General features: G+C 49.3%; 1 long non-coding RNA gene and 1 pseudogene across 3 annotated transcripts in view; one reads left to right on the top strand and one right to left on the bottom strand.

Moving 5' to 3' along the window:
• The first annotated feature begins 3,885 nt into the window (after positions 1-3,885).
• The window catches only part of LOC309661498 (stearoyl-CoA desaturase 5 pseudogene), a 152,510-nt pseudogene continuing 134,184 nt past the window's right edge, over positions 3,886-22,211 (top strand). The window contains exon 1 of the transcript XR_014268382.1: positions 3,886-4,444. The product of XR_014268382.1 is annotated as a stearoyl-CoA desaturase 5 pseudogene (transcript). The remainder of the gene's footprint in view (positions 4,445-22,211) is intronic.
• The window catches only part of LOC309661720, a 145,777-nt gene continuing 133,350 nt past the window's right edge, over positions 9,785-22,211 (bottom strand). Inside the window, exons 3-8 of one of the 2 annotated variants that reach the window (XR_014264172.1) lie at positions 20,181-22,164; positions 17,843-19,090; positions 17,376-17,663; positions 15,644-15,752; positions 13,442-13,948; positions 9,785-10,216 (exon numbers count right to left, since the gene is read on the bottom strand). This is a non-coding gene — a long non-coding RNA (uncharacterized lncRNA). The other variant, XR_014264173.1, reaches the window with a different exon arrangement.

Here is a 22,211-nt window from a genome sequence, read left to right as displayed (position 1 = left end):
CAAGATCTTTTTTGATCCACCTCCTAGAGTAATGGAAATAAAAACAAAAATAAACAAGTGGGACCTAATGAAACTTCAAAGCTTTTGCACAGCAAAGGAAACCATAAACAAGACGAAAAGACAACCCTCAGAATGGGAGAAAATATTTGCAAATGAATCAACGGACAAAGGATTAATCTCCAAAATATATAAACAGCTCATTCAGCTCAATATCAAAGAAACAAACACCCCAATCCAAAAATGGGCAGAAGACCTAAATAGACATTTCTCCAAAGAAGACATACAGACGGCCACGAAGCACATGAAAAGATGCTCAACATCACTAATTATTAGAGAAATGCAAATCAAAACTACAATGAGGTATCACCTCACTCCTGTTAGAATGGGCATCATCAGAAAATCTACAAACAACAAATGCTGGAGAGGGTGTGGAGAAAAGGGAACCCTCTTGCACTGTTGGTGGGAATGTAAATTGATACAGCCACTATGGAGAACAATATGGAGGTTCCTTAAAAAACTAAAAATAGAATTACCATATGACCCAGCAATCCCACTACTGGGCATATACCCAGAGAAAACCGTAATTCAAAAAGACACATGCACCCGAATGTTCATTGCAGCACTATTTACAATAGCCAGGTCATGGAAGCAACCTAAATGCCCATCAACAGACGAATGGATAAAGAAGTTGTGGTACATATATACAATGGAATATTACTCAGCCATAAAAAGGAACGAAATTGAGTCATTTGTTGAGACGTGGATGGATCTAGAGACTGTCATACAGAGTGAAGTAAGTCAGAAAGAGAAAAACAAATATCATATATTAATGCATGTATGTGGAACCTAGAAAAATGGTACAGATGAGCCAGTTTGCAGGGCAGAAGTTGAGACACAGATGTAGAGAATGGACATATGGACACCAAGGGGGGAAAACTGTGGTGAGGTGGGGATGGTGGTGTGCTGAATTGGGCGATTGGGATTGACCTGTATACACTGATGTGTATAAAATTGATGCCTAATAAGAACCTGCAGTATAAAAAAACAAACAAAACAACTAATACTAAACTTTCATTGGGTTATTTGTATGGAAATATGTTAATATAAATGTTTCAGACATTACATGAAATTTCTAAAAATCTTATATTTGTATTTGTATGGAAATATGTATGGAAATATGTTAATATAAATGTTTCAGACATTACATGAAAAAAAAAAAAAGAAAGAAAAAAAAAAACCCTTATCCAGATATCACCCGCCTCCTCCCCTCTAGTGTGAATTAACTACTCCTTTCTTCATGGCCCCACTTAATTCCTGCACATACCTCTAATAGGTCTTCTCACATTTTTGGTAATTCTTTGTTTGACAGGATAAGGGTTACTGTCCCATGAGTGAGATGAATACCCATCCACTTCTAGGGTCTTGACCAGAAGCTAAGAAAATATACTAGGGTCTTTAGTAAGGTGGAGAAAAGAGACAGTAGCCCTGACGGCATAATATGCCACAGGGGATATTCAAGACTATACCTTGTATGTGTAGAGGTGTCACTCTGAGGCTAGATCTGGAGGGGCTAATGTCCTTCAGCCATCCTTCTGTAAGCAGCATCTGAAAGGCCTGAAGAGCACGTCCTCCCACCTCCAACAGATGAAAACATCTCCTTCTCTATCATGAGTCCAACCAACTGAAATGCTTGGCCACACCCAGTCTGACCTGTTGGGAGGAAGAGAGGAAGATATTCATTTAAGATAGAGCCAAGATGAAGTAGCTTATGTAACAGATAAGGTACTCTGGGGCCACATAAAGAACTGTTTTGCTGCCTCCCCTGAACTCTTTGTATGTACACTTGATGCCTAACAAGAATTTATTTATTTATTTTTTTCTGATAACGGACTGGACCTTCCTGCCCTTCCCAGTTCATAGCCAAGAGGTAACACTTGTTTGATCTGTCTTCCCTCCTAGATGAGGAGCTCCTTTAGGGCATGGACCACACCTTATTCGTCCTTGTATCCCCAGTGTGCACCAGTGCTGGCACATAGCAGGACTGGTGCACACAGCCTGCCCAACAAATGACTGAATGGTTAGAGTGAGGGTGTGGTGAGTCATTACAATAACCCAGAGAGAGGCTTTTGACAGAGCAACTACTCCACCCCTAGAGAAAGGACAGTCTGAATAGAGAACCACAGGGAAGATGTGGGTCTGGTGGCTGTGGGGAGCAGAGGGGGCATGAGAAGAAAAAGTGGTTCGTTATAAAGCCAAGGTTGAGCAGGCTGATGAAGTTTATGCCCTCAAGTCTCATGTTCTGTTGTCTCACTGGTCTAATGACAGGGCCGGCGTTTATCTGGGCGCCGGGCAAGTGTCCCTTCATTCTATAATTTCAGCTCCAACTGAAGCAACACCGTAACACTGGCTCAGTGGCCACCATTCCACAAGCCACATACGTTGCTTCAGTTTTAAATTAGGTATTGTTTTTTCTGGCTGATTGGACTGATTCTGGTCTACTAACAATGAGATGCTCATGTATGGTCCTTTCATGTAGTCAATCCTTGGTAATGTTTTTCCCTCTCCTGTGACGCTGGAAAGGATTCCTAACAAGTTGATCCAAAAATCAGCTTTCTTTGTCAACATAATGGTATCCTTTCAAACTCACATTTATAGACTTTGCAAGCTGGAAAGAAGAATAAAGCTTAGATCCTGGTAAGGAAATCTGTCCCCAGAGGACTGAGTTGGGTCACAGTGAATTAGAAGTAGAATCCAGAGCCCCTAGCTTCCATTCCTGGTCCCTGTCCTTCTGCTATCAGCCGCAGGTGCAGCCACAGCTGCTTGGGACACGGCCAGCTCACCCTCCTCTACACTTCTGTGCGATCAGGGCTCCCTCTGGATAGCTCTAAATTATCTGCGTTGGGAGAGGAGGAATGAGCAGACACGATTCTTCTGAGGTTAAGTTTCCTTGGAACGTTCTGGGTGATGTTTTTCTAAAGCTCCATCTCAACGGTGCTGACTTCGAGGCTTAGGAGACAGTCCAGAAACGCACTGGTTAGCGGAGAATTTGCCACAAACAGCTGCGTGGCCGATGGGCCGCGCAGTGGCGGCGCACTACTGTATACTAACCAGCCCCCAAACCATTTATTCATCATCTAATAGGCATTATTTGAGCACCTACTGTGTGTCTGGCTGCAAGCTGTCCAATAAGGAGTTGAGCGGCTCAGGGCTTTGTGACCACCTAGAGGGGTGGGATAGGGAGGGTGGGAGGGAGACGCAAGAGGGAGGGGATATGGGGATATATGTATACGTATAGCTGATTCACTTTGTTATACAGCAGCAACTGACACACCACATTGTAAAACAATTATACTCCAATAAAGGTGTTTTATAAAAAAAAAAAAAGAGTTGAACGGCTGCCTGCAACACCACCCCCTCCCCCCCCCACCCCCGCCCCGGCCAGGCCCAAGGAGCCATAGGAACCTGGAGACACAGGGACTTGTGATTCTCAACTCAGATCTGGCCTTAGCTTGTGTTGCGACCTGGGGCAAGTATTGTAAATCCTCCAGCCCGTAGCTTCAAAGCAAAAAGAAGTCTTTTCAAAAGGGAAGGGTATTTCTGGGAACCGGAGAAACACACAACAACAGCTGCAGAAGTGCTGTGAGCCCCTTTGCAGGCTCCCTGACCCGGGAGCCACCGCTCACCCACCCGCGGGCGGAGGCTGCACGCTGCCTGCCAAGCAGGCTGCCCCGTCCGGCCCCGGGGAGCCCGGGCAGCGGAGGCCCAGGGGGCGCCTTTCTCTTTAAGAGCCCCGCAGGCGATCCTGATTGGCTGTAGCTATGCGGGTCTTTCTTCCCAGCTCCCTCCCTCGGAGCGCTCCCACCCCCGCCGCTTTCTCGGCTTTTTCCACGCCCCCTCCCCCCACCCCCCTGCGTCCCCTCCAGCCCCTGGCGCTCACCTCCAGTTCCTCGCCGCAGAGTTCAGCCCCGGCAGCGGTAGGGGCGACTCGCTAGCAGTAGATGCCGGGCGCCAAGATTTGCATCCTTAAGCCGCGCTGAACGCCAGAAGAAGAGAGAAGGAAGCAGAGAAGCCCCGGGAAGGCGGGGACGGGAGGTGCGGAAATCCCCTCCTAAAAGGCAGAAGCCGTCGCCCCCACCAGAGAGCTCCGCGCCGGCTGCTCACCTGCTTGCTGCCGCTGCCACGAGCGCCCGCCTCTCCCCAGCCATGCCAGGCCCGGCCGCCGACGAGGGGAAGGTCCCCTTCCGCACCGCCAAGGAGGAAATCCGTGTGGGCTTCGAGGTCGAGGGCTCGGAGGGCGGCGGCAGCGGCCGGGAGAAGCCCGGCGCGCGCGCGCGGCGGCAGGACATCGTCTGGAGGAACGTCTTCCCGATGAGCCTGCTCCACTTGGGGGCCGTGTACTCCCTGGCGCTCATCCCCAAAGCCCAGCCGCTCACTCTGCTGTGGGGTAAGTCCGGCCGGCGGCCCCTGCGCCCGGGGCACCGAGGCGAGGCGGCGGCGGGGCGCGCGGGGGCGCGGGTCGCCGCTGGCTTCGGGCGGTGTGGAGCCCCCCTCCGCTCTCCGCTCGCCTCCCCACCACGCGCCCCGGCCCCCCGGCCTGCAGTCGTCCGGCCTTTGGTACAGGCAGGTATTTCTGTGCTGGTATTTTCAACTTCTGCCTCCTCCGCTGTCTGCTTGAGTAGGTGCCTTTGGCGGCTCCTGGACGGACTCGGGGCCCTTCGGCGCCACCGCTGTGCGCAGAGGCGCACCGGCTGAACCCGGGTTCCAGGGCGGGGAGACCGATGGGATGATTGTGTCGCCCAGGCGGGTCCCAGCGGCGCTCCTTTCTGCCGCCCTTCGGCTTCTCAGTCTCCTCTGTGGGCCACGGACCTTGGGGCCGAGTTCAGGACAAGAAAGGGAGTTGCAGCGGGGGTGGAGAGACCCGGCACCGGATCAGTCTTGATGTTCGCGCAGGAGATGGAAGACACCAGTTCCCTTCCTGCCCCTTCAAGGCCCCCATCCCTGCCCGCTCCGTGATCTCTTGTGCCCAGCTGCACTTCTAAGGTCCCAGAAGTTTCTCGGCGAGCACACCAACCCCGCGGCGAGAACGCTCTGCTCCCCGGCACAAAGCTTAGACCGTGGCAGAGCAGATCCCCTCCGGGACCTATCCCTTCTGACCAGTGCCTGTCTGTCACCGCACCTGTAGCTCTCCCTCTCGCCACCCTCTTTCCTAGCACCCGCAACCCTGCCGGCATGGGAGGGAGCCCAGGAGCCCCCCCCCCAATGCCCCCCACCTCCCGGGGCCCGGGGGCCGAGTGCCTGCCCTACGTGACTCCAGTGGCTGACCTCAGAACCACTTCCAACACCCCCTGCCCCAGCAACTGGTTTTGGCCTCAGTCCCTGCAGTGGCCACATTAGCCGGGACAAAAGGCGCTGGCCTTGATATCCTGGGCTGAGAGTTGGACGAGATGATCCAAGAAGCCCTTTCAGCTCTCCTTTCCGAGATCGCCAAGGAACGGGGGCAGGAGAAACACAACCTACTTTTATTCCCAGAGGGGAAGAGGAAGGAAGAAAATAAGAAAACCTCTTTCTGCAAGGCGTCTTATTTAGCATAGTGCCAGCTCCAAATGCCTGGGTTCATAATGGGGCCGCTCGTTTCCAAGCCTTCCCCTGAAACTCTGCAGTCCCTGCTCTCGGAAGCAAACTCTTCCAGAAGATGGGGGCCTCTTAGGGGAGTGTGGCTGAGCAGAGCTGAGGAATGATGAGAGGGGCGGGGCGTCCGTGGGCATCTGTGAAGCCTCCCAGAGCCCCCTAAGCTTCGGGTAACCTCCCTGCTCAGCCCTCCCCTGCTCAGTACACCGCCTCAATTCAGTGTCCTTTCCACCATCTTCTTTACTGTTATGTGTTGGTTTCATTCTCCCTGTCTTCCTTCTTCCTTTACTTCCAGATGACTAGATCGTGAGATGCTCAGTCATTGCTTCATGGACACACTCCCCCCACCTGCCAACCAAAACCCTTATTACCCTGGATCCTCCAGGGAGCTGCTCCCTCTCCACCCCACTCCTTCTCCCTGCAGGGGCAGGACTGTGCCTTTGGACTTCAGAGCTCACCTGCCTCCAGGGGATTGGGGCTTAGCTTTAATAGCCCAGTGTCAGAGAGCTCAGGGAGAAGTGAGCACTTAAAATATTGTCTTACATGCCTGGAGCTCCACAGACCCACAGGCTCCATCCCTTACAGCCACCCACCTGCTGGTTCTGGCATCCCACCAGGAGCCACAAGGACAAGGCCTCCTCTCCAGGTTTGCCAGTCACCTCTGCCCTTTCCAGGCCACTCACTGTGGTGGAGACAGAATCTTTCTTCTGAAAGACCTCGGCCAGAAGACACCGTCCTCGGCCTCAAAATCCTTTAGCTTCCCCGGAGAAGTCAACACACTGCAGGACTCTGGGTTCCCCTTTGTGGGTGATGTTGCCAAGCCCATCCTTGTGCCTTCCTGCATAGTCTATTGCCTTAGCTACTTTTCATCAGTTCCATTCCCTGAATCTTGATTCACTTCCTACCTGGGTTTCATTGCTGCCCCCCTCCAAAAAACAAACAAACAGAAAAAGAGCCGACAGTGGTGGATATTGTAGTTTCAAGATTCAAACTTGTGACTTAGAAACATTCCAAGTAAGTGAATGTTATCTGATGGATAGCTTGTGAGAGAAGAAGTGAGGGAGAGAGACAGCTAAGATCAGTGTGCTGATGGCTAGAATCTATAGGGAGACTGTTGATCAGGGTTATTTTCATTGAAAGCCCTGGTGCCTTGAGCTTCAAATTTCTCCCCACTGGATGCCCTTTTCATCATCTCTCCCACTGGCTCTGTGTAGTGTTCGGACTGAGTTCATGCACCAGTGGGCTGTTCGTCCACTTCAGGGACCTGAGTTGTCAAGGCAGTAGGCTTAACTAGCCCATCTATTATTGCTTGCCACCCTCCACCCCAGGTATGGTTGCCCTGGAAACAGGAGGCATCCATGCAGAGCACCCAGCAGAGGATGTTTTAGGTGTTCAGTTGTGCGAAGAGTAATTTGCGTGGCAGTAAAATGTCATCCGTGAAAGATCCCATCAAGTTGTTCAGTCCAGACCTCCTCCACTGCCTCACTCCCCACCTTTTTATGACTCTCCTTGGGCCCAGAGCAAGTTGTTTTCTCTTCTTACCCTTGCAGTTTTCTGAGTGGGCAGGCTGTCAGAACGGAATGCTCTTGGTGCCCACAGGTCCTGAGGGATGAGTTTATGACTTTTGAGCACAGAACACGCCCTCCAGCTGGAGGAAAAATCTTCACCTGAAGCCTTGAGCTCACAAAAGTGCCTGCTTTGAGGGTTTTTGGCCAAAGGGGCAGTTCGTTCATGCCCTGACTCCCAAGACGAGTGGAATAGGGGAGTGAGGAGCTGCAGCTGTGGTGTCGAGGTCAGAGTCCTGGTGCCCCTTCCCAGCAGCTTTGCCCTGTCTCCAGGCATTCTGGCCACTGGTTTCCAAAAACATGAGGGACTTTTCTGGTTTCCCTTGAAATGTCATCCGAGTCCCCTAAATATGCCTTGGTGACATCATGACCATTTCAGTGACAGTATCAGGCATGCAAAACACTAACATGCCCTGCTCCCTTCCATCTTGCCCCAGGGCAAATGTGACCATTGCTAAGGAAGAGACAGGATTCTCTGGTGCCCTTCAGGTTGCTGGCACACAGCCTATGGCGAGGAATCTGAGCGGTGGCAGGAATTGACGAGGCAGTCTAGCAGGAGGGAGGGTCAGGAGAGGCTGGGGTTTGGAAGGTACTGGTCCATCAGTCAGATTCTGTCCAATTCGGAGAGTTGCCCAAAGATGAGCTGTCTTCTGTCAGGCCTTGGGTAACCTGAATCCACACCTTCGATGGTCCTGATGTCTTTGTTGGGCTTCTTTTTCCACCAAATCCCTAACATTGTTGACGCCCTCCCAGAATGCGTGGCCATGGACTTCTGTTTTACCTCCGGGTTTTCTAGGGTGAGCACAGCTCAGAAGAGAAACAACTGAGAATGTGAATCCCTGCTCTCCTACTTACGTACCAGCTGCATGGCCTTGGGCAAATGAACATCTCCAGACCTCAGCTTTCTCACCTGTAAAATGGGTATATCAATACTTCTTGCTCATGAGGCTGTGAGAATTAAATTCGATAATAGGTGTAAACTACTTAGCACAGTGCCTGGACCTTGGCTGATGTCCAGTAATTGTTAGCTGCTCTTATTATTATTGGTCCTGATACTGGCTTTTTTTCTTTACTAGAAGGAAAAAAGGCCCTCTTGCAGCACAATCAATTCTACAAAGCTGGCACACAACATGGCTTCGTTGCCTCTCTTGCATAGAAAAGATTGCTTTGGCTTGGGAAACAAGGGTTCTTTCTCAAAGTCTCCAAAGAGAAATGAACACAGATCCCCCTGTCCCTCCTCCCTCCCCCATTCCCTTCTCTTTCATCCTCTCTTCCTCCTATTTTCCTCCAGAAGGCCATTATTTTGTAAAGAAGAATCTTTTTGTTCAGCTGATAACTCACCTGGTCTTTAGTGTTTTCTTTGGGGCTTTTTGAGCAGAGCCAGTTAAATTGCTGTAAAAACAGGGCCAAATCATTTCTCCTAAATGTCTTAGGGTCTCAGTTTTGACTTTTTTCCCCGTTTCTGTCTCCTTGAATCATCTTTTTTTTTTTCTTAAATGGGAATTATTTATTTATTTATTTATGGCTGTGTTGGGTCTTCGTTTCTGTGCGAGGGCTTTCTCTAGTTGTGGCAATCGGGGGCCACCCTTCATCACGGTGCGCGGGCCTCTCACTAGCAAGGCCTCTCTTGTTGCAGAGCACAGGCTCCAGATGCGCAGGCTCAGTAATTGTGGCCCAAGGGCCCAGCCGCTCCTCCGCGGCATGTGGGATCTTCCCGGACCAGGGCTCGAACCCGTGTCTCCTGCATTGGCAGGCAGATTCTCAACCACTGCGCCACCAGGGAAGCCCCATTCTTTTTTTTTTTTTTTAAATCTTTAACGCTCAAACTACTAAAAAACTGAAAAACATAAATGAATCTTCCTTTTAAATCTTGTAATTTCCAGCCCATGGTTGCAACTCTTGCATTTTTAATAACCAGGCAAGCACTAAGAGCCCTACCCAAGGCTGGGTGGAGTGCAGCGAAACCCGAGAGAATGGTGTGCTTTTGCTGGCTTAATAGTCCCAACAAGTATAAGTATAGGTTGAGGTTAACATTATTAACTCGGTTTTTTTCTAACACTGGTCAAGGTCACTGCCAACTGCACTGTCATCCTGAAATGTGAAGTCGCTCTGCAGAGTGGAAACCAGAGCGGGAATCCCAGCATTGCCACTTAGTTCAACTTCTGGCAGGCCCCTTTCCAGTGTGAGAGCCTCGGTTTCCTGGTCTCTGAAATAGGGATGGTAATACTGATCTGAAAGTTGTTTTAAGAATCAGGGCAGGGCTTCCCTGGTGGCGCAGTGCTTGAGAATCTGCCTGCCAATGCGGGGGACACGGGTTCGAGCCCTGGTCTGGGAGGATCCCGCATGCCGCGGAGCGGCTGGGCCCGTGAGCCACAATTACTGAGCCTGCGCGTCTGGAGCCTGTGCTCCGCAATAAGAGAGGCCGCGATAGTGAGAGGCCCGCGCACCGCGATGAAGAGTGGCCCCCGCTTGCCACAACTAGAGAAAGCCCTCGCACAGAAACAAAGACCCAACACAGCCATAAATAAATAAATACATACATAAATAAATAAATAAAAGCTTTATTAAAAAAAAAAAAAAAGAATCAGGGCAAATGTCAAACTGGTGCCAGAGGATAGACATGCAGTGCCCTCTGTTACTACCAACCCCACCGTGGGCCAGGCATCAGGGAACCTGCAGGGCTTCCGTGTCTGTTTGTCTGGGACTTGGAGTTCTTGTGGCTCAAATATAAAGCATAGCCTTTAAATCTAAATAGATTATCCTGACCTCGTGTAACATTTAGTTCTCATCTTGTCCTGATTTGTGTATTGTATAACATCATAATAATTGCTTGGAAAAGTCACTGAGAGATTTACAAAAGGGTGACACAGTCATGGTGGTTTCCCTGAATTTTTATAAAAGGCAACATCGTCTTTGGTTGGCATTATTCTTGTTGAGCATTTATTTTGACATTCTGTAGTCTCTGGTGTGCAGTCTCGCCATCCCTCTGCTGTGACATGTCCTGCTTCTGTGGAAGTGCCACCCTGGGGTTAAGAGTATGGACGTTAGAGTCAGAGGATCTGGGTTCAAGGCCCAGCCCCCCAGCTATAGCCTTGGGCAGATCGCTCACCCCCCGTAGCCTCAGCGTCCCCAGCTGCACAGTGAGAAGAGCGGTACAACCAGCAGCATGTCGCAGCTGGAGTGAAAGGAACGAGAGTGAGGCACTTGGCCCTCGGTGCTTCCCTTCGCGCCTTCCCTTCCTTTAGCTCCCCCTTTGGTGGCTGGGACTTGTTCCGGCTACCCCCCGGTTGTCAGAAAGCCCTGGTCAGGGGTAAAGCAGTTGCTTTCTGACTTTGTTTTCCCTGGCAATGGGTTGGTGGCCATCCCAGCAGGGACCCGCTATCCTCCTTCATCAGCGTCTGCCGTTTGTTCACTCTGAGTGTGAACGGCCACGAGAGAGCCTCACAGTTGCACGTGCAGTCACATATTCACTTGTCCACTAATTCATTCATTCTTTTCCTTTTCAACTATTGTCAAAGGATATCAGAATCACTTGGGGATCTTTTAAAATATTCAGAAGCCTGGGCGCCCCCCCACCCGGACCTACTGCACTGGAATCTCTAGGAGTGAGGTCCTGGCTTTTTTGAAAAAGGCATTAAGGTGTTTCTGATGCAGAGCGGGGCTGAGAACCATTATTTAATTCCCTTATCCATATTCAGTTATGCTTATTACTCACCCATTACTTGCCAGGCACCGACACCATCCTTGACTTCACGGCACTTAAGGCCAGTTGGAGAGACAGACGGGTGCACAGGTGAGAACCGCCAAGGCAGCATGAGCTGCAGGTGCCAGCCTGGGGGAGTTGGGGGGGCTTCCCGGGGGAGGAGGTGGCTGGACTGAGCCTCCAGGAGGCCCGAGGCTGGCTGGCCAAGGGGTTTGGGTGAGATGGCACTGTAGCCACAGGCTACAGAGCTCCCCAGGGGAGAGGGGAGAGCCAGTCAAGGACCTGGTGGTTCAGCGAGGCTGAAGGTGATCAGGGTCCAGATCCAGGGCAGGAAGATTCAAGAGGACCAGGAAGACTGGGAGGAGATCAGGCTTTCGGAGGGGCTGCCCTGCAGCCTCTACCTGCCTCTCACCTCCTCTCACCCATCACACACACCAGTGGCTCTTGGTGTATAACTTCTAGACCAGACACATGGCAGCGGGATGAGTGAGTCTGAAGAATTTCGGGAAGGACCCTGAGGCAGACGCCTTGGAGCAGGTGTGCAGTGGGGCCGGGCACCTCCCTCAGGCTGGCCAGAGCTGAGGGAGAGCTAGAAATAATGTCTCAGCTGGGCCTTTGATCTCACAGATTCAGGGGTATTGTCCCAGGACTAAATTACTAAAATGCCCCAAGGGTATAATAGCACAGGCATACCAGACCCAGGGCTCTCTCCTCCTCCTGTGTTCCTCTTTCCTCTGTTTCTCAAAGGTACAGGTGTGTAGGGGAGTTCTTCTCACCTCACTTCCTCCCTTGAACCTGAGCTTAAACAGCTGGTTCTCACTACCCTCCTCAATGTCCTCCTTCCCATTTCTGCAGCTTATTACGGAGGGCTCTGTGGGTCCCTGCAGGCTGTGGTCCAGCAACATCACCTGGGAGCTTGTTAAAAAGAAAGACTCTCAGACCCCACCCTGGACCTATTGAATCACTACCTGCACTGATAAGGTCTCCAGGTGACCCATCTGCAGTGAACTTAGAGAATCACTCCCTCAAGTCAGGCCATAGGCCGACGGGTCAGAGAAGCTGCACATGGGTGGGATTTGGCAACTCTTTCTTTTTCCGTTTAATGGCCTCCTCCCCTCCTGCCTCCTTGTAGCTTATTTTAGAACATGTCGGGATCCTGCTTCTCTTGCCAACAAAAGGCTGTTGCTAAAATCTTTCAGCCGGCAGCAGTGATGTTTAATTCATGGGCTAGAAAATTAATTTTATTTTCATGAGTAGAGCTGGAGAAAAATAACAGGAAGTCTCTGTGCATGGCCCTTGGGAATTCAGCATGTCTGTTTAACTGGTAAAACAGTTAACAGTTCATTTACCAGATGAACTGGTAAAGGCGAGGGGGCCTCAGGAAAGGGCCACCTTCCACAAAGGATGCTTTTGGCTGCAAGTAGCACAAAACTCAACTTAGGATGGCTTAAAAGATGAGGAAAATTTCTAATTTCACTGGTAGGTAATCCTAAGGTAGGGCACTTGTGGGATGACTCAGTAATAACATCAAAGTGCAGGTTTCATTTCTGCCATGGTGGCCTTGTGGAATTTAGTTTTCCTTGTGGTTACAAGATGGCTGCCAGAGTTCCAGGAGTTACAACAGTGTCCTACAGAAGAAGAGAGAGGCTGCCCCTTCCTGAAGTCTCATCAGAGAGAAACTCTCTCCTGGTCATCTCACAGCTGATGTCTCCTCAAGTCTCACTTGCAGGATTGTGTCCCAAGTCCCTTGTTAAACCATCACTGGCAAGGGATTCAGGATAATCAGTGTTAGCCACTGAGCCACATGCCACATGAGGCGGGGGTTAAGAGCCAAACAAAACCCAGGCTCTGGGGGAAGGGAGAAGAGGGCATGGCTGCTGGGACAGCCAACACCTCTGCTCCAGGGCCTGCCTTTACTCCCTCTCATGACCTTCCCTCTTTGGTGTCACCTCCATTCCCTGGAAAGGCTCTGATTTCATATTTTAGCACGCTCTTCCCCTCTACTCCCTACCCGCTCCGCTTGTCTCCAGTCCTGCTGTCATTTCAGCGAGTTGTAAATGTCTGCCTTTTCCATGAGGCTCTGAGCTCTCCCATGGCACATCTGCCTCCCCAGAGCCTGGCAATGGCCTCTGCTCAACATACACTGTGCTGGGGGAATGGATGCAGGAGGAGACGAATGAATGAGTTTAATCTTTGTGTGGCCTTTCTTTCTAAGGAAAGTTTTCATGTTGTTTCTTAACTTTAAAGATGTTTTTGCCCCTGTAAGAGAACTTTCCATGTGATTTTGGGGAAAGGACTGGGGAGAGAGAAGCCTTTCTCAGTGCCCCAGGAATCTGCATGCCCCTCTGCACCCGTGTCCATCTGGGAGTCACCCTGACCTCAGTGGGGAGCTTGCAGAATTCTCTATCACTCCTCTGGGTTTTTATGCGGTGAGACGGGGCTGGGGAAGGTTGCTCTGGGCACAGGGAAGTGTTAAATGCCTTGTGGGAGAATGGATTTAAAAAGAAAAAGATGGACAGTGAGTGACTTAGAATGTGTTCTTTACCAAGGTTTTCCATGGTGACACACTTTCCTCAGACTGATGAATGGTTTTCTTGGCTGGTCATTATCTTCATCGTTCAGGTGACGCAGAACGTCAGTGATGACGTCACGGTCAGATTTCTGTTCTCTTGCCTCAAATTTTACTTAAAAGGGCATTTAAAAGTCCACTTAAAAAAAAAGTCCACTTAATCTCACCCAGCAGGTACTCTTTTTTTAAAAAAAATTAATTTATTTATTCATTTTTGGCTGCGTTGGGATTTCGCTGCTGCACGCGGGCTTTCTCTAGTTGCGGCGAGCCAGGGCTACTCTTCATTGTGGTGCGTGGGCTTCTCACTTCGGTGGCTTCTCTTGTTGCGGAGCACGGGCTCTAGGCGCGCGAGCCTCAGTAGTTGTGGCGCACGGGCTTGGTTGCTCTGCGGCATGTGGGATCCTCCCGGACCAGGGCTCGAACCCGTGTCTCCTGCATTGGCAGGCGGCTTCCCAACCATTGCGCTATCAGGGAAGCCCTGCCCTTAAAATGGAAAAAAAAAAAAAAAAATCAAATACCAGTGGACTTGGAAATGAAGAGTTACAAGAATAGAGTTTAGAACTCAGGTTTAAATTTGTTTTCTTCCTGTATCACTGTCTGTTGTATGCATACCATCATGCCCTGGCAATTTGGCTGTATGGGTTTTAGCTCGGTTCCCTAAAGAGACAATGGCTGTAAATGCAGCCTGTGACCTGAATGAGCAAGGCCATCTCCCAAAGCATCCTCCACCTCATCGTCAAAAAACATTTATCAAGCAGGCAATTAATTTGCTATGGTCTTGAGCCAGGCACTGTGTAAAAAAACAGAGACCTGGTCTCTACCCTCCTACCTTTTATAACTCAGAGGAACAGCTGTGATTTTCCCCAAGTAGTGTATCCAACTTAATGTTCTCTTGGCATGAGTAGAAGTGGAAAATACTCTTACTTCTTTAAAAGTTCTATGCATGAAATTAGAAATGAATTTCTAAAATGTAACTTTCCTGGAGTAGTTTGTCGGTTCCCTCCTCTAATAAATACATTCATAAGAAGCTTTTGCAGATGGTTACAATGAAGATCGTCTCTATTCTCAGCCTGTGAGTCACTGGAGTGTCCCTGAAAGCATTTGTTTTGCCCTAGAGTCTCTATAAGCAAAAGAAGGTATTTATTAGCAAGTGTGAATAATGCCCACATATCTCCCCCTCCCATCTCCCACCTCCAAATCCATTGTGTTTGGCTCCCTAGCTCCTGACAAGTGGGTGAGTCATTAACATTTTTGAGCTCTGCTTGAATTACTCCAGGGTCTTGACTCCATCTGGAGCTACCCTCTGAGCATAGACTGGGTATGAACCTAAACTTGGCAGAGCTCCCAGGAGGGTTGGAATAAACCATAGTTATTAGAGCTAATATTCCTTCCTGCACAGAGCTGGTAGTCAGTCAGTGTTCGCCCAGTGGTTAAAATCATTGGATAACTGTGCCTTCCCTGGTGCTCCTGGAATTCCCAACAATCCAAGAGCTAAAGGGCCAATACCTGGCTCAGCTGCAGGGCTTAAATCTAAAAATAAATCTGTTCTGATTGGTTTTGATTGGTTGGTGCCCTTGTGGGTTGTCAGTTTTTTTTTAATTGAAGTATAGTTGATTTACAATATTGTGTTACTTTCACATATACAGCAAAGTAATTTGGAGATATATATATATATATATATATATATATATATATATATTCCTTTTTTGATTCTTTTCCATTATAGGTTATTATAAGATATGGAATATAGTTCCCTATGGTGTACTCAAATATTTTTAATATCATCTCTGCATATGCATTTTCTTGTTATCATATGATTCATATAATCTTCAGCTTCTATCCTTTTCTATTTTAACTGAATGAGAACTTTGAAAAAATCAGTCAGTCATTCTGGCTTAAATTTATATCCTAAATCATGTAAGGAAAGGTATTAGGGCCCAATCTAAGTTCTGGGGTTGAAAGTAAATCACCTGTCCTAATAAAAACTTCTTTTGTGATAGAGGCAATGTGTGTCTAAAAGGTGATGTTTATTTTCTAGTTTATAATTGCCTTTATGTAAGATTCCGCCCGAAAGATTTGATATTAATCATCAGAAAAAAATAACATTGGAAAAGTCAGATTGTGAAGGTGTATCGCTAAGTGTTGGGAGTTGGGAGGACAGAACGTGGAGGACCTTACCGCTAATCCAGGCGGTACTCCTAGCTCACAGGTCATTGCCCGTGATGTTGTGGACGGTGTCTAGGCTCCCAGCAGCCCAGGGTCGGTGCCACTCAAACCATACCTGAGGCTTGGTACAGGGAATCGTTTTAATGATAGAAAATTTCAAACATACATAAAAGTAAAGAGAATGGAGTCTCTATCCCCACACCCACCCCTCACCTGGGGATTTTTTTTTTTTTTGGTAACTTTTTACTTTGATATATAATTTCAGATACATAGAACAGTCGTAAGAACAGTACAGGGAACTCCCATTTACTCTACGCAGACTGAACAATTTCCATCTTATCCCATTGGCTTTATCATATTCTCTATGTGTATATGTATACATATGTGTGACTACTATTTTTTCTGAGCCATTTGAGAATAAGTCAGAGATATTGTGTCCTTTTATCTCTAAATACTTCGGTATGTATTTCCTAACAATAAGAATACAACCACAGTACAATGTTCAAAACCAGGAGTTTAACCTTGATATTATCTTTTTTTTTTTTGCGATGCCCAGCAGCATATGGGATCGTAATTCACCCACCAGGAATGGAACTGGCCCCCGCTGCTTTGGAAGCACAGAGTCTTAACCACTGGACCACCAGGGAAGTCCCAACCTTGATATTATCTAATCCACAGTGGATAGCCGAATGTCATCAGGTACCCTAGCAATGTCCTTTATAGCTTCCCCCCACCCCCTTTCGGATTAGATTGAAGCAAATTCAAGACAATTGCATCTGTATATACTTAAGTATCCAGTATTAGTTGGGGTAATTCTGGCTACATCGTCCTCATGGAAAACCTCGGGGGCCACCTTTCCCCTACCAACTGCCCCCAGCTCTTTGCGGGAAAACATTTGTGAGGGTCAGTTTTCAGAAGCGGGAAGGGGTAGAAACTGAGAAGCAGACATAGGTAATGAGCGAGGCAGTAGTTCTCAGGCTGGTCTGCGGACTGTGTATTGGGGGTCATCTGAGTTGCTCGTGCAACGTGCAGATCAGGGGGCTCTACCCAGACGGGAGCTCCACCCAGGCCCTACAGGATGAGAACCTCTGGGAGCGACCCGGACTCTGCATTTTAACAGGTGCCACGGGTAGCTCTTATACTCTGTGGGTTGGAGGTGCTCTGACCCGGAGGCAGGTGACCTGGGAGTGATGCTGTGTCCCTAGCAGTTTAATGTCACATCCCCACACACGTGCCCCGTCTCAGAACAGGTGCAAGGCTGTTACATTGCCTCCAATTCCACTAGCCCGAGATTCCTTAGGGTTGATAAGAGGCAGCATTTGGGGAATGGGAATAGCTGCAGGGGCTCCTCTCTCAGCACACAGCTTCTTACACAGGGCTGAGCCCGAGGGGGTGGGAGTTTCACTGGAGAGAGGAGAGTTAAAGCGGAAGGAGAACCTGTGATCGGACCGGACCCGGACCCGGACCCGGAATGCTTTGTGGTGTGGAGTGAGCTTGTTTCCCCGGGGCGGGGTGGGGGTAGGTGCTTGGATCATCCCTGGGGTGGAAGGCTGTTCAGAAGAGGTGAAACAAACTCAGGAGAAAGCCTCAAACAAACAGCCCTAGGCAGAAACCTCCACCTGCTTGGAAGAGGGCCCTGAAACCTTTCTTAGGACTGCGGAGGGAACTCAGGTGCGGCAGCCAACTGCGTAGCCTCAGCGCCTCCCCTGCCCGATATTCCCCTCCGGGAAGGCAGCCCCAGTACGAGTAGCGGTGGCATCATTATTATCGCTCCCAGGACCAGACAGCGAGTTGGTGCAGGAAATCCGCTGTATAGACGTGACCGCGTTCAGGAAACGTGTCCATTCAAAGAATGGAGGTCGGTGGAGCCCTTCTCTCGGGCCCCTTTCATCTCTGAGGGTCGGGGCTTTCCAGTCGTCTTCATTTGCTGAGGAGCAAATACTTCTTAGACCAGGCAGGCGGGGAGGCAGTGCAGCTCTGCCTGGGACAAGGCACACTTTAGGGGCGTCCTGGACCTAGGCTCCTCTGCTACCTGAGATACAAGGACCCTTGTAAATGATTCTGACCCACCAAGAGATGACAACCATTGGGGAGACGCTCTAGATGTTCACTGTGCATCCGATGGGCGGCAGTGGGCTTAATTCTAACCTGCATCCTGTCAATGTGGCCACGTGACAAAGGTGACCACGTGACACAGGGGACCACCCTCACCTAGGACAGTAATCCAAGTGGCTGTTTCAGTTCCTCCCGCTGTTGAATTTTCCTCTCCGTTCTCTTGAAAAGGCGCTGCGCTCTCCAAGTCCCTCTCCATTTTAGCACGAGTGGTTCTCAAGCTGTAGCTCGTGCCAGTTTAGATCTCGGGGCTCATTCAGCCTTGCTCAGGGGAGCCGGGCTGGGTTTCTCTCATTCAGAGATAAGTGTGAAGAGGCAGCCGAGAGCCTTCCAAACCCAGGCAGGCGTGGAGTCTTCACAGAGAAAGAGAGATGCAAAGTCCTGAAAGCAGAGCTCGCATTGGTGCTGTGCCCAGACTGCACGACGTGTGGGAGCAGCTCCCGGAGAAGCAAACAGACAGGTGGGCCTCCTTGGCCCCCTGGGGCTGCCAGGTCCTTCTTCAGTCTAAAGGCTGGAGGCAAGAGTCTGGACTCAGATATAGCTTTGCTGATTAGCAAAAGTTCTCATCTCCCAAGTCTCTCCCTGGTCAGGGCCATTCCTAGTGGACATGAATTGGGTTTATGAAAAAAGTATTTGAAAGTGCCAAGGAGGTTCCCGCACCGTCGTGATGATGCTGAGTAGGCAGATTGATGTTCTGATGTGTACCCGGGTTCAGGAGCAAGGGAGGGAGCACTTCTGGGGTGCGCTTTTCCACCTGCTTGGAGGCAGGCAGGTGGAGAGATTTAGATGACTAATTAACTTGTGTTTTGCACACATTTATGGACATGTGCCCAGCATGGGCCTGGGAATACACAGGTGAGCAAGCTGTCATTCCTGACCACAAAATGCTCACGATCTAGAAGAGGAGACAGACCTAGGAGAATTGTAACTCAGTGTGATGAATACGAGGACTGAAGTGGGCCTGAGGTGCAGGGATGGCTAGAGGAGGTGGGTGTTGTAACTGTTTTAATCCACACAACAATAATCCTACAGGGCCTTAATGTCTTCACGGCTGTTCTGAACAACAGCAAAACTTTGCAAACAAAATTATTTCATAACTAAGTAGAGGGGAAGCTTAACCCAATGAATGCATTTGGTGGCAAAATCTGACCTAAACTGTTTATCCTTTTTAGTCTGAATGTTCGTATTGATGTGTTGTGTGACAGACCCACCATGGGTATTACTATAATGCATAGGCACTCTATTACCTTTATCAAATCTGAACAATTCTGAACCTTGAAGCACATCTGACCCTTGGGTTTCGATGAGGGACTGTGGACTTGTCCTGGTATCGTCTGCATTTTGCATCTGAGGAGGCAGAATGCAGGGCGGACTCATTTGCCCAAGATCCAGAGCTGGTAAGGGGCAGTCAGGCCTTGCGAGAATGTCCTTCTGATGCCTGAGCCCTGCTGGACACCCTCAGGTGACACTGCCTTGAGAGGCACCGACTTACACAGCAGTGGTTTGGGCACCGGGCTCATGGGTGTCTCTGGAGTGGGGATGGATCGGATAGCATTGCCCAGGGATGTACCCAGGTGGCCGTGACGGGGATGTGGGTGTCAGTCTCCCCCTTGGACCGGGCTCATCCACCTCACTCTGGTGGTAGTCAGATCCTATTTAACAGGGAATGGGGATTTTGTGCCTCTCTGCCCACAAGATATGCTGTTGCCATGTCAAAATCTGTCCGCCACCACACCCCGCCCAGGTTATCTCTCACTGCTTCTTGTCTCCATTCTTTGAACATTTTGTTCCCATCACTGGGTTCTGGTCTGTTACCCCTAAGGTCTCTTCAACCAGTGGGAAAGAGGTACTTGTTAATAATTCTGGTGTTTTTTAGGTTGGCCCCACGATCAGCTTTGTGTACAGGCAGGAAGTAGCCAACAGGGAGAAGTGATTTTAGGGACACAGGCCTTAAACAGCCTTCAAATTACCTTCCTTAGCTGTCCTAGCAATTGGAGCAGGGGTTCTGGGCTGAGGCTGGATGCCTCAGGGGTTTCATGAGCCCCCGAAATAGGTTTTGGGTGTGTTGGCGTTTTTCTTCCATTGGATTCTCAGCAGAGCCTGTGACTTTAAAAAGGTTAAGTGCTGCTGGGTTGGAGTGAGGCTCATTAAGCATGTCAGCATTTCCCAAAAGGATAAACAGTAAATGAGTGTTCATTTATATACTCTCTTCCATTATCCTGTCGTGTATCTATAGTCAATATGATCACTTTCATGCTTTAGTTAATAGCTAGGATAATTAACCCTTGGTAGGCTGAAAGGAAAACTTGGGAGCTTCTGGATTCAATAGGCTTTTATGGGGTAGGTCTACCTGGAGTCCCCCAAATGAGGGATCCCCTTGGATTGTGGCACAACCCAAGGACAAAAAACAAAGGGTGTTTTTCATCACTTTGCTTACTTCATAATTTTGCCAGGTCTTCTCATCACGAGGGAAGCAGTGGTGGTTCCTCCAAGGGCCTTTCCCTGCCTCCGCTTAGCTCTGCTTGTTAAACACACCCCGGTGATAAGAATCTAAGGAGGTAGTGCATGATTTTCCTCTTGCTGCTGTAACAAATTATCACAAAGTTAGTGACTTACAGCAAAACAAATTTATAAACTTACAGTTCCATAGGTTAGAAGTCCGACACAGTTCTCACTGGGTTAAAATCAAGGTGTCAACAGGGCGACATTCCTTTCTGGAGGCTCTAGGGGAGAATCTTTTCCCTTGCCTTTTCCAGCTTCTGGAGGCTGCCTGCATTTCTTGGCTCATGGCCCCTTGTTCTGTCTTCAAAGCCAGGCGCTATCTTCGACCTAGAGGTCAAGTCCTTCTCACATAGCATCACTCTGACCTCCTCTTCTGATTCTCTTCCACTTTTAAGGACCCTTGTGGTTACATTGGTCCCACTTGGACAATTCGGGATAATCTCATCTTTGAAGTCAGCTGATTAGCAACCTTAATTCCATCTGTAACCTTACTTCCCCTTTGCCATGTAATGTAACATATTCACAGGTACCAGGGACTAGGACGTGGACATCTTTGGGACATCATGCCTACCACACCCAGACACCAAAGAAAACTAATCTGCATTAATTCCTTTGGTTATTATAAGTACCACCTGGACAGAAACACTCAGTTATGTATAACCTTCCTTCGAGGAGAGCTTGTCCTTGTGAGAGGCATATCAAAGGGTCACGACATTGCAAGTTCTCTGACCTCATCCTCCCCTTCCTGGGACTGGGGGGAATGTCTGGCCATCCCACAGGTTGTGACCAACTTTCCAGGAATAGCCCTGGAGCATGTAGCCCTCTTAGGGACCTTCTAAAGGATGTGTTGATGCTAACGTTTGACTGCCCACCTCTGGCTAGTCCCAGGGGTGACGTATGTTAGCAAAAATTGGCTGGAGGCAGCTTAGGGTCTTGAAACCATCAGATAAACATTTTATTAGGGATGTGTGTGAGGAGAGATTCCTGGCCTGTCTGGAATATAATTTATGATTGTGTGTGCAGTGTGTGAGCAGGGATGAGAGGACAGAGATGGGAAAACAGAAACCCAACAGTAACATTAGCCACAGAAACAGGTGCAAATCTATGCAGGAAAATGCAGAGGGGAAAAAAGCCCCTGGTCATTTGACTTGTGTCACATGAAAATGGCAGCAAGACCTTGGAGGGTAGGATGTTCAGGGGGAAAAGGAGTCTCAAGCCAGTAGCAGCATCTTTCCAGGCAGAGGGGCTTTGTCTTGGTGAGGAGATATTGGCTAATTGCATGGATCTGGGGCTTTTGTTGGTTTTGTTTTGGTTCCAAACGGTGGTCGGAAAAGCATCTCTTACAGTGACTGTGTGCAGCCCTGGCCCTGCACAAAGTCCTGAGACTGGGGACAGGGAAGGCAGGGAGAAGGTGACCAAGCAACTTTCCCAGAAGCAGGACCAGCTACATAATTTACAGGGCTGGGTGTAAAATGAAAATACAGGGCCCTTGTTCAATAATTATCAAGAATTTCAAGATGGTGGTGGCAGAGTATTTAGCCAAGCATGGGGCCCTCCTACGGCCTTGCGTTCTCACACTGGTCACACACCATGAAGCATGAAGTGGCCACTGCCCAGGGCAACGTTCCCTGTGTGTGTCCTTGGCTCTCTCTGATATCACGAGTGATGTTTGAGGCCTCTTTCCCAGGGAGTTAGCAGGACCATGGGCCTTGGCCCTGAGGACTTGCTTTCATATCATAGAACTTGTCTTGATTGCACTGGATATTTGATGCTGCTTGACAGGTACTTTGCTCCATCTGGGGGGAGCCCACATTCCAGGGGCAGGAAGCAAGAGGGGCGAGGAAGAGAAACTTGGGACTCTTAGAGCCTTCCCTTCCGGCGGTGTGACCTCAGACAAGCAACTTAGATCCTCCCCATCCCTATGGAGTGTGAGAAAATATTTGCAAATCACGTGTCTAAAAAGAAG

This window comes from Balaenoptera physalus (genome assembly GCF_965194825.1).
Source record: "Balaenoptera physalus genome assembly, chromosome: 5".
Taxonomy (NCBI): Eukaryota; Metazoa; Chordata; class Mammalia; order Artiodactyla; family Balaenopteridae; genus Balaenoptera; species Balaenoptera physalus.
Note: the sequence above shows the minus strand (reverse complement) of the source record. Positions and strands in the feature narration are given on the sequence as shown.